The sequence below is a fragment of the Stomoxys calcitrans genome, unplaced genomic scaffold (assembly GCF_963082655.1).
Source record: "Stomoxys calcitrans unplaced genomic scaffold, idStoCalc2.1 SCAFFOLD_93, whole genome shotgun sequence".
NCBI lineage: Eukaryota > Metazoa > Arthropoda > Insecta > Diptera > Muscidae > Stomoxys > Stomoxys calcitrans.
Window position 1 is genome coordinate 27741 of NW_026739222.1, and position 11410 is coordinate 39150.

At 39.6% G+C, this 11410-nt stretch overlaps 1 non-coding gene across 1 annotated transcript; it reads left to right on the plus strand.

Moving 5' to 3' along the window:
* The first annotated feature begins 8305 nt into the window (after positions 1 to 8305).
* Positions 8306 to 8502, plus strand: LOC131998407 (U2 spliceosomal RNA). Its single transcript, XR_009398680.1, has one exon. It is a non-coding gene; the product is annotated as a U2 spliceosomal RNA (small nuclear RNA).
* Positions 8503 to 11410: the final 2908 nt, after the last annotated feature.

An 11410-nucleotide genomic window follows, 5' to 3' on the forward strand; every position in this document is an offset into this window, starting at 1 on the left:
CTCATGTTGTGCCGAGCGGTCCACTTTTTATTTGGGGGGGAGTACTCTTGGGGCGACGCCCTAGGTACTTGGATCTAATTTTTGACCCATATTCGTATTCTACTCCCGAAAATATTTCATTTGAGTCCCATATTGTCCCGATCGGTCCACTTTGATTTTTGACAGAACTTTTGGGGAAGCTTTGGGCCTAGGACGGCTCCGTAGGTAAATGGACCCTATTTTCAATATCAGATTTATACTCTGCTCTTAAATATTTACCTTTCATTTGAGTTCCGTATTGCGCCGATTGGCCGCTGGATTTTGGGAACTACTTTTGGGCGGTTTTAGGCCTGGGGTGGCTTCCTAGGTACTTGGACCCAATGTTTAATACCATATTCGTATTCAACTCCCAAATACCCTTCATTTGAGTCCCATATTGTCCCAATCGGTAAATGTATCCTGCTGGTGACTTTTGGGGGTGGGAGACCCCTCAGACACCAAGGATGCAAAATGCGCATTTATTGACGGATGTCGCCGAAATTTGGGACAGTGAGTTAGGTTAAGCCCCCCGACATACTTCTGCAATATGACACAGATCGGTCCAGATTTGGATGTAGCTGCCATATAGACCGATCTCTTGATTTAAAGTTTTGGGTCAATAAAAGGCGCATTTATTGTCCGATAACTCCGAAATTTGGGACAGTGAGTTGTGTTGGGCCCTTCGACATCCTTATTCGATATGGTCCAGATCGGTCCAGATTTGGATATAGCTGCCATATAGACCGATCTCTTGATTTAAAGTTTTGGGTCCATACAAGGCGCATTTATTGTCCGATGTCGCCGAAATTTGGGACAGTGAATTGTGTTAGGCTTTTCGACATTTTTCTGAAACTTGCCCAAATCGGTCCAGTTTTGGATATAGCTGTCATATAGACCGATATCTCGATTTAAAGTCTTGGCCTCATAAAAGGCGCAATTGAACAATGACGTGTACTTATAGGTATTTGGTCAAAATCGGATCATATGTCTATATATTGGGTTGCCCAAAAAGTAATTGCGGATTTTTTAAACGAAAGTAAATGCATTTTTAATAAATCTTAGAATGAACTTTAATCAAATATACTTTTTTACACTTTTTTCTAAAGTAAGCTAAAATTAACAGCTGATAACTGACGGAAGAAAGAATGCAATTACAGAGTCACAAGCTGTGTAAAAAGTTGTCAACGCCGACTATATGAAAAATCCGCAATTACTTTTTGGGCAACCCATAGCTGCTATGGGGCATAAGGTATGAATTTTTTACCGGATTTTGACGAAAGGTGGTTTACATATATACCCGAGGTGGTGGGTATCCAAAGTTCGGCCCGGCCGAACTTAACGCCTTTTTACTTGTTTTAATAAAGACTTTGTTTGGTCTACTAATTTTTGTATAAAAACAAAATCGCAGTAAATCAATTCTGCACTTGACCTTCACCGAAGTAAACAAGTCAAAATAAAGTGGTTGCGAACACTAAGAAACCCATTATTAGTATTCCTTAAACGTTGCCAAAACGTTGCTAAAACATTGAGTACGAATAATATGGGTTGCCCAAAAAGTAATTGCGGATTTTTCATATAGTCGGCGTTGACAATTTTTTTCACAGTTTGTGACTCTGTAATTGCATTCTTTCTTCTGTCAGTTATCAGCTGTTACGTTTAGCTTGCTTTAGAAAAAAAGTGTATTTGATTAAAGTTCATTCTAAGTTTTATTAAAAATGCATTTACTTTCTTTTAAAAAATCCGCAATTACTTTTTGGGCAACCCAACACTAGCCCGTTACGTGGATAAACACACACCAACTCAACAAACTCATACTCAATGGAAGTTTACGTACGTCATTGTTTGTCTGCTATCACATGAGTTGAGACAAGCATACTCTAACTTCCTGAGACAATAGCAAATAGGAGTCATTTGCCGTAACTGCTTTAAGATGTGTGTGTGTGTATGTGTGTGCATCCTTTTTGGTCACACAATTACACACATCTGTTAGTACAAGTGTTTTGTTGATTCAACACAATTTATAGGTTTTCATTTCCGTTTGTTTTGGCTCTGTTTTTTTTTTTTTTTTTTTTGTTTATTTTGACTTTTGATTCGTCTGTTTCAGTCTATTTATGGCTTCCCTGGTGAAGGCTAAAGGGCATATGGCATATTAAAAATCCTTGATGGTGGTGGTGGTTTCCATGTATGCGCGTATGTGTGTCTGCGTATACAACATCCTTCAATTCGCTTTAACTTGTATAGGTCAGTTATATGGAAATAACACCGGTTAGACAGAATGTCATCAATTTTGTTGCGTAGTTCTGGGAATTTGCCATCTCATCCAGATGACAGTTTCAATTCAATATTAGATTGGAAATTTTTTAATAGCATGCCAGATTAACAGAGAGTGAAACCATAGGTAGGTATAAATAGGAATATTGCTTTCAATATTTCACAGTTGTCCATAAAGATATTGTGTTGCAAATGCATTGATTGCTACACCCACCAGAGCGGCAGAGCCAATGCATTTGTGGCATACAGGTTTTAGTTTTAACCAAATGTCAATACAAATGGTTGAATAAATAAATATGCCCACCAAATATTGGGTTGCCCAAAAAGTAATTGCGGATTTTTCATATAGTCGGCGTTGACAAATTCTTTTACAGCTTGTGACTCTGTAATTGCATCCTTTCTTCTGTCAGTTATCAGCTGTTACTTTTAGCTTGCTTTAGAAAAAAGTGTAAAAAGAGTTTATTTGATTAAAATTCATTCTAAATTTTATTAAAAATGCATTTACTTTCTTTTAAAAAATCCGCAATTACTTTTTGGGCAACCCAATATGTCATTTGGTTGAAACATTCATCCATAGCATTAGAATTTTTGAATTGGACAGACGAAAGCACATCCATGGATAGATTTAAAATGTCATAGCGCCCTCAAAGTAAAACTAATTTTTGATTCATTATAAACGGTACGGTGAAATTAGTCCAAACGCCATAATGAGGGGGAGAGTATGTTCACAATGATCCCATTTGTCTACCATATTCAGAGGTGGCAGCCAAACTGAAAACCTACAGAGATTGCGAACAAACCATATACGAATGTGATATCCTCTTTGAATTAACACATTAATGCCATGCGTAAGCGTGCACTTTGTTTATTTTTCACGTTCGAATAAATCCCTCAGGACTGATTAAACATACTCGCATTAGAGTGTACTATAAATAAAATTTTAATTTAACTAAAACAAGTAAAAGCGTGCTAAGTTCGGCCGGGCCGAATCTTATATACCCTCCACCATAGATCGCAGTTGTCGAGTTTTTTTCCCCATATCTCTTTTTAGGAAAACAAAGGATAAAAACAAAGAATTTCTATGATATTGGAGCTATGTCAATTTATGATTCGGTCTGAACTGGATGTTGGAGACCATAGTAGAAGTCTTTGTGTAAAATTTCGGATAATAATTAGCCCTCTGGAAGCTCAAGAAGTCAAGATCCCAGATCGGTTTATATGGCAGCTATATCAGATTATGGATCGATTTGAAACATATTTGGCACAGTTGTTGGAAGTCATAATAAAACACCTCGTGCAAAATTTCATATCGGTTTATATGGAAGCTATATCAGGTTATGAACCGATTTCAACAACACTCAGCACAGTTGTTGGAAATCATAATAAAACAACTTGTGCAATCAGCCAAATCGGATAGGAATTGTGCCCTCTAGTGGCTCAAGAAGTCAAGACCCGAGATCGGTTTATATGGCAGCTATACCAAAACATGGACCGATATGGCCCATTTACAATACCAACCGACCTACGCTAATAAAAATTATTTGTGCAAAATTTTACTCCTTCTTACTTTTTTACTCCTTCGAAAATTAGTGTACTTTTGACAGACAGACGGACAGACAGACAAACGGACGGACGGACAGACAGACAGACGGGCGGACGGACAGACAGACAGACAGACAGACGGACGCACGGACGGACGGACATGGCTAGTTCGACTTAAAATGTCACGATGAGTCTTAGTCGCATATTTCGAGGTGTTACAAAGAGAATGACGAAACCATTAAAACGTCTAGGTTCACATCCCCAGAAGAGCCTCAGAAAAAGTTTTCAGTGATGGCGCTCCTCTCATACATGCAAACCAATTTTATGGTGTTACCAGTCATTTAAGACTTTTCTACAGAGAGATATAGTTTAGCAGCACGCCGTTTGGACTCGGCAAGAAGTGATCCCTGATCATTGTCCTACAACTTAAAGCAGACTTTATTCATTGATATGAGAGAAGTTTTTCCTTTTCTTATAGGAATAGGAGATAATTCTCCTATCATTGTCGCCCCCTAACAACAAAAAAACTAAAATTTTCAAAAAGGGTAAAAAACACTGGAACTGGAAACGCAAAAAGCGTCCATTTATTGCCTTTTTTTTCGTTTAGCACTAGTTGGTACTTTTCCGTGTTTTTTGGTGTCCCAAAAAGCAACAATTCTAGTGCGAAGAGCACTAAGTTGGCATCGCTGCGTATGACTGCCACGATTGGTGGCCGGTGACAGATTTTATGTCACATGTAACTGAGATTTGTAACTGGGCCTATAGGAACCACTCCGACTGGGTCATTTGTAAGCGAAACGGCGGAGAAAACTCCACTCAGATTGTTGAAGCTTGAATTGATGCGTGGGTCACCGGTAAGACACACACGCATGTTGGGTAGTACTACTGCGGTCTCTCAGACGGACTTCCAGATAGGAAAAGACTTGGTGGATAAGGCACTTTTAGTATTGTTACCTACCCTGGTGGAGTGGCTAACTGGGCGGGTTAGAATTTCAGACATTTATGTATTTACAGAGGGAGCGAAGATGGAGAATGGAACAGGATGTGGAATGATTGCCACATTTTTCAAGCAGAGCTGTATGCGATCGATGCTGCAGCGGAGCTTGTGTTGTCTATGGATATCGACCGATCGGAAATTCTCATTTGTAGCGACAGTCTGGTAACGTTGAAGGTGTGATAAAACGTTAGTGAGGGCCAAGGTCCTGGGCCGCTGTTGGGAGTTAGTGATGCATCTACAGGAATACCATACTTTGACCTTATTTTGGGTGCTGGGACACATTGACATAGAGGGTAATGAAATGACTGATGTACTTGCTAAGTCCGGAGTGAACGGAGTGAACCTCATGCAAATGCAAATTTGCCCATGAACATTCCATTAAGGAACAGGGCAATGAGTGCAGCCCGATTCAAGTTTAACCTCAATGATAGGGGACCTCCTTTTATAGCCGAGTCCGAACGGCGTGCCGAAATGCAACATCTCATGATTAAGAAGTTTTACATGGCATAGTACATCACATATGTCGGCAGCATTAGGAGGGGATAACCACCGCAAAATGTTTATAACCTCCACCATAGGATGGGGGTATACTAATTTCGTCATTCTGTTTGTAACTTCTCGAAATATTCGTCAAAGACCCCATCAAGTATATATATTCTAGATCGTCATGATATTTTAAGTCGAAATAGCCATGTCCGTCCGTCTGTCCGTCCGTTTGTCCGTCCGTCCGTCTGTCTGTCGAAAGCAGGCGAACTTTCGAAGGAGTAAAGCTAGCCGCTTGAAATTTTGCGCAAATACTTTTTATTAATGTAGGTTGGTTGGGATTGTAAATGGGCTATATCGGTCCATGTTTTGGTATAGCTGCCATATAAACCGATCACGGGTCTTGACTTCTTGAGCCGCTAGAGGGCACAATTCTTATCCGATTTGGCTGAAATTTAGCATGAGGTGTTTTATTTTAACTTCTAACAATCGGTCCATAACCTGATATAGTTGTCATATAAACCGATCACGGGTCTTTACTTCTTGAGCCTCTAGAGGGCGCAATTCTTATCCGATTTAGCTGAAATTTTTCATGAAGCGTTTTATTATGACTTCCAACAAATGTGCTGAGTATGGTTGAAATTGGTCCATAACCTGATATAGCTGCTATATAAACCGATCTGGGGTCTTGTCTTGAGCCTCTACAGGGAGCAATTATTATCCGATTTAGCTGAAATTTTGCATGAGGTATTTAGTTATGCCATTCAACAACTGTGCTAAGAATAGTTCAAATCGGTTTATAACCTGATATAGCTGTCATATAAACCTATGTGGGGTCTAGACTTCCTGAGCGTCTATAGTGCGCAATTCCCATCCGATTTGGCTGAGATTTTGCACGACGCGTTTTGCTACGACTTCCAATAACTGTGTTTAGGATAGTTCAAATCGGTTCATAACCTGATATAGCTGCCATATAAAGCGATCTGGGGTCTTGACTTCTTGAGCCTCTACAGGGAGCAATTATTATGCGATTTGGATGAAATTTTGCATGAGGTGTTTCGTTATGACATTCAACAACTGTGCTTAAAATAGTACTAATCGGTCAATAACCTGATATAGCTGCCATATAAACCGATATGGTATCTGGACTTCTAGTTTTTTTTTTAATGATGGTCTCGCCGGACATGCTAACCTCTGTCCTATGGTGGCCTCCTCCTAAAGTATATATTTGCCCAAAAAGTAATTGCGGATTTTTTTAAAAGAAAGTAAATGCATTTTTAATAAAACTTAGAATGAACTTTAATCAAATACACTTTTTTTACACTTTTTTTTCTAAAGCAAGCTAAAAGTAACAGCTGATAACTGACAGAAGAAAGAATGCAATTACAGAGTCACAAGCTGTGAAAAAATTTGTCAACGCCGACTATATGAAAATCCGCAATTACTTTTTGGGCAATATATTGCTGATCGACTCGGCGTTTTGAGTCGTTCTAGCCATGTCCGTCCGTCAGTCCGTCTGTCGAAACCACGAAATCGGTCGAACGCGTAAAACGAGTACCTTGAGATTTTACACAGATACTTACTATTGATGTAGGTCATCGGGGATTGCAAATGGGCCCAATTAGTTCAGATTTGGATATAGCTCCTATATAAACCGATCTCCCGATTTGACTTCTTGAGCCCCTGGAAGCCGCAAATTTTGTCCGATTTGGCTGGTATTTTGCCCGAGGTGTTCTGTTATGACTTAAACAACTGCGCCAAGTACGGTCGGAATCGGTCTATAACCTGATATAGCTCCCATGTAAACCAATCTCCCCATTTGACTTTTTGAGCCCATACAAGTCGCAATTTTTGTCCGATTTGGCTGAAATTGAGCATGGTGTGTTTTGTTATGACTTTCAACAATATAGTGTTCTGTTTTTACATCCAACAACTGTGCCGAATATAATCCGAATCGGTCTATAACCTAATATAGCTCCCACATAAACCGATCTCCCCATTTGACTTTTTGAGCCCTTACCAGCCGAAATTTTTGTCAGATTTAGCTGAAATTTTGAAATTTCAACAACTATGCCATGTACGGTGCACATCGGTCAAGAACCTAATATAGCTCCCATATAAACCGATCTACTGACTTGAGCCCCTGGAAGCCGCAATTTTTGTTCGATTTGACTGAAATTGGGCAAGTAGTGTTCAATTATGACTTTCAATAACTGTATAAAGTATGGTCCAAATCGGGCTATAACCTGATATATTGGGTTGCCCAAAAAGTAATTGCGGATTTTTCATATACTCGGCGTTGACAAATTTTTTCACAGCTTGTGACTCTGTAATTCTATTCTTTCTTCTGTCAGTTATCAGCTGTTACTTTTAGCTTGCTTTAGAAAAAAAGTTTAAAAAAGTATATTTGATTAAAGTTCATTCTAAGTTTTATTAAAAATGCATTTACTTTCTTTTAAAAAATCCGCAATTACTTTTTGGGCAACCCAATAGCTACCATAGAAACTGATCTCAGGATTTGACTTCTTAGGACCTTACAAGCCGCAATTTTTTTCCAATTTGGCTAAAATTTTGCATGCGATGTTCGGTTACGACTTCCAACAACTGTGCCAAAGTAAGGCTATAACCTGATATAGCTCCCATGTAAACCGGTCTCTGGATCATTCTTGTTCAGTTTCTAGAAGCTTTAATTTTTGCTAGTTTGACAGAAGTTTGGTTTGTAGAATTTGCTACAAAATTTATTTTGCAAAAATTTTTGGCAGAATCTATGGTAGTGGGTTCCCAAGATTCGGCCCGGCCGAACTAAGCTCTCTTGTACTTGTTTTCTCTCAGGCACTAGATGAGCTCAGAGGCATCATATGATTAGGTTAGGTTTAAGTGGCAGTCTGCCATCAGATATACTTTAGACGTTTTCGTCCATTGTGATACCACTGGAACAGAAGAAGGAAGATGCCTTCTACTTCCTACCGTTGAACCATCCAGATCGCTTTAAAAATCGCTTCTCGGCCTTATGGCTAAGATCAAAGTGTAGTATGTGTTCTTATCAGCTTAACATCTGATAGATCCTCCATCGAAGGACAACAAATGTTAATCTGATTTTTGGAAATAGTCGGGGTGGTTAAGGGCTTGCTCTACCCCTGCCGCGGGTTGGCCCGGTACTGCAGTACCACCGGGGTTTCGAGGCATCATATACAAGGTCTTCATCAAAGCGGCAAAATGGTAAGAGATAGTGCATTGAAATCTGTCTTCTTCACGTGGGTGTTACTGTGAAGAGGAAGAGTTGAAGAGGAATCACAATGGGTCACTTAATGGCCTACGCGAAGGCTTAGACATCCTCTTCCAACCTAAGTTAACCTACTGTGTAAAGTGTTGGCAGGATCCATGATGTACCTATAATTCGGTCAGTCCTAACTGGGGGGTTTTTACTTGCCAACCCAACCATACACATTTTGTAATGGATCTGCTCACAAAGTCTTATACAAATCCCTTCATTCTTGATATTTGGAATTTTAGATGATTTACTCGTACAAACAAAATACAGCTTGAATGGTAATAAAATTCATTTTTTTGTTCAAATCCAAATAAAAATGGAGCATTCCTATGTTCACATCAATCTCAGAGCATCAACTGATGACGCCGATGCTCGCTTAGTTAAATGCTGTAGTTGTCATGTTCCACCATACTTGGATGCCCATTCACATACGTAATGAGAACAAATGACAACGCTTTACAGATGCCAATGCTTGCTTTTAATTTCCCCCACGTCATTTCAATTTGCACTACCATAATAATACGAATACGAATGAATGCTCATATGCTTAGCTAATGTCAGATAAGCACAACTATTTTGCAACTCATAGTAGGATATATTTTTAGGAAATGCTCCTTTACAAATCGCTTAGCAACAAAGGAGGAGCAAGACCTTATGCCAACCATGCTCTGCGGTCGACATTAACGAAATATTTATGTATTTTTAGACGAGGGGCAAACAAAACGTGCTCCATCATTCCCAAACATATGAGCTCCTGTCCCAATGACGTCACAAACACAATGGCCTTTTCAACTTTATATGGTATTCTTGGCAAAAAAAGGCTTTACGAGCAAATGACACTTTTATTTCTGTGCAGTTCAGTTGAGCTTCAAGCACCGATTACCCCATTAGTCTCTAGGCTTAAGAGAAATTTTGGGAATTGTCATCGGCGAAATTTATTGTTAATGCTGCAAAAATTTAAACTGAGCCACTTTTTTTTAGCATGATTGGATACTCTTTTTTTTTCTTGTGTTGCCATGAGGGATTGCAGCGGTGTGAGCAATGAGCATTCAACGGTTGACATTTGACTGAAAGGCTGGTGGGTATACCACTGGGCCATTGGGAGATGTACACAAGCATTTTTGAGCAAAGAATGACTTGAATAGAAATAGGATTAAAAAAAAAGAAAATAAAGTGCTTTGTAAGAAATCTTTAAAAAAAACTCTCTAAAAGCTGAATTTTTATAAAAATGTTCTTTAAAAAGAAAATTTAGTTTAGGTTGTGACTAATTTTAAATAAAATGTTCTCCAAAGTTAAATTTCAATAAAATGTGGTCTTGACTTGCCATAGACGGGTTACTAAGGCACTGCAAACATTTCGAGATGTCCGACCCATAGACATATGGGTTGTCGACTACGACACACTGTTGGATTGATGGTATTGCCATCTGGTAACTCAAAATTAGAACAAGTAAAAAGGCGTTAAGTTCGGCTGGGTCGAACTTTGGATACCCACCGCATCAGGTATCCGGTGGTGAGTAGCAGCTATATCAAAATATGGTCCGATTTGGACCAAATTCGACACGGATTTTGAGTGGTCTAATATGAACAAGTGGAGGCTACCGTAGCGCAGAGGTTAACATGTCCGCCTATAACGCTGAACGCCTGGGTTCGAATCCTGGCGAGACTAATGGAAAAAAAATTTTCAGCGGTGGTTTTCCCCTCCTAATGCTGGCAACATTTGTGAGGTACTATGCCATGTAAAATTTCTCTACAAAGATGTGTCGCACTGCAGCACGGCGTTCGGACTCGGTTTTAAAAAGGAGGTCCCTTGTCATTGCCCATGAACATTCCACTAAGGAACAGGGGCAAACTTTTCACATATCAATGAGTGCAGTCCGATTCAAGTTAAAGCTCAATGATATGAGACCTCCTTGTTATAGCCGAGTTCGAACGGCGAGCCGCAGTGCGACACCTCTTTGGAGAGAAGTTTTCGGTTCGGTCTATCTGGCAGCTATATCCAAATCTGGACCGATCTAAGCCAAAATGAAGAAAGATGTCGAAGTACCTAACACAACTCATTGTTCCAAATTTTTTAAAAAATCGGACAATAAATGTGCCCTTTATGGGCCCAAAACCCTAAATCGAGAGATCGGTCTATATGGCAGATATATCCAAATCTAGACCGATTTGAGCCAAATTAAAAAAAGATGTCGAAGGGCCTAAGACAACCCCATGTCCCAAATTTCAGCAAAATCGGCCAATAAATGCGCCTTTTATGGTCTCAAGACCTTAAATCGAGAGGTCTGTCTATATGGCAGCTATATCCAAATCTGGACCGATCTGGGCCAAATTGACGAAGGATGTAAAAGGGCCTAAGACAACTCACTGTACCGTATTTCATCAAAATCGGATAATAAATGTGGATTTTTAGGGCCTAAGACCCTAAATCAGAGGATTGGTCTGTATGGCAGCTTTATCCAAATCTGGACCGATCTGGGCCAACTTAACGAGGATGTTCAAGGGCCTAACACAACTCACTGTCCCAAATTTCAGCCAAATCGGACAATAAATGTGGCTTTTATGAACCTAAGACCCTAAATCAGGTGATCGGTCTATATGGGGGCTGTATCAAGATATAGTCAGATATAGCCCACCCTCCAACTTTACCTGCTTATGGATAAAAAAAAAATCTGTGCAAAGTTTCATCTCAATACCTCTATTTTTAAAGACTGTAGAGTGATTTCAACAGACAGACGGCGGACATGTCTAGATCGTCTTAGATTTTTACGGTGATCGGAGTCAGCAGAGTGACGTGCTGCCGGACGAAAATACAAACAAGCAGACAGA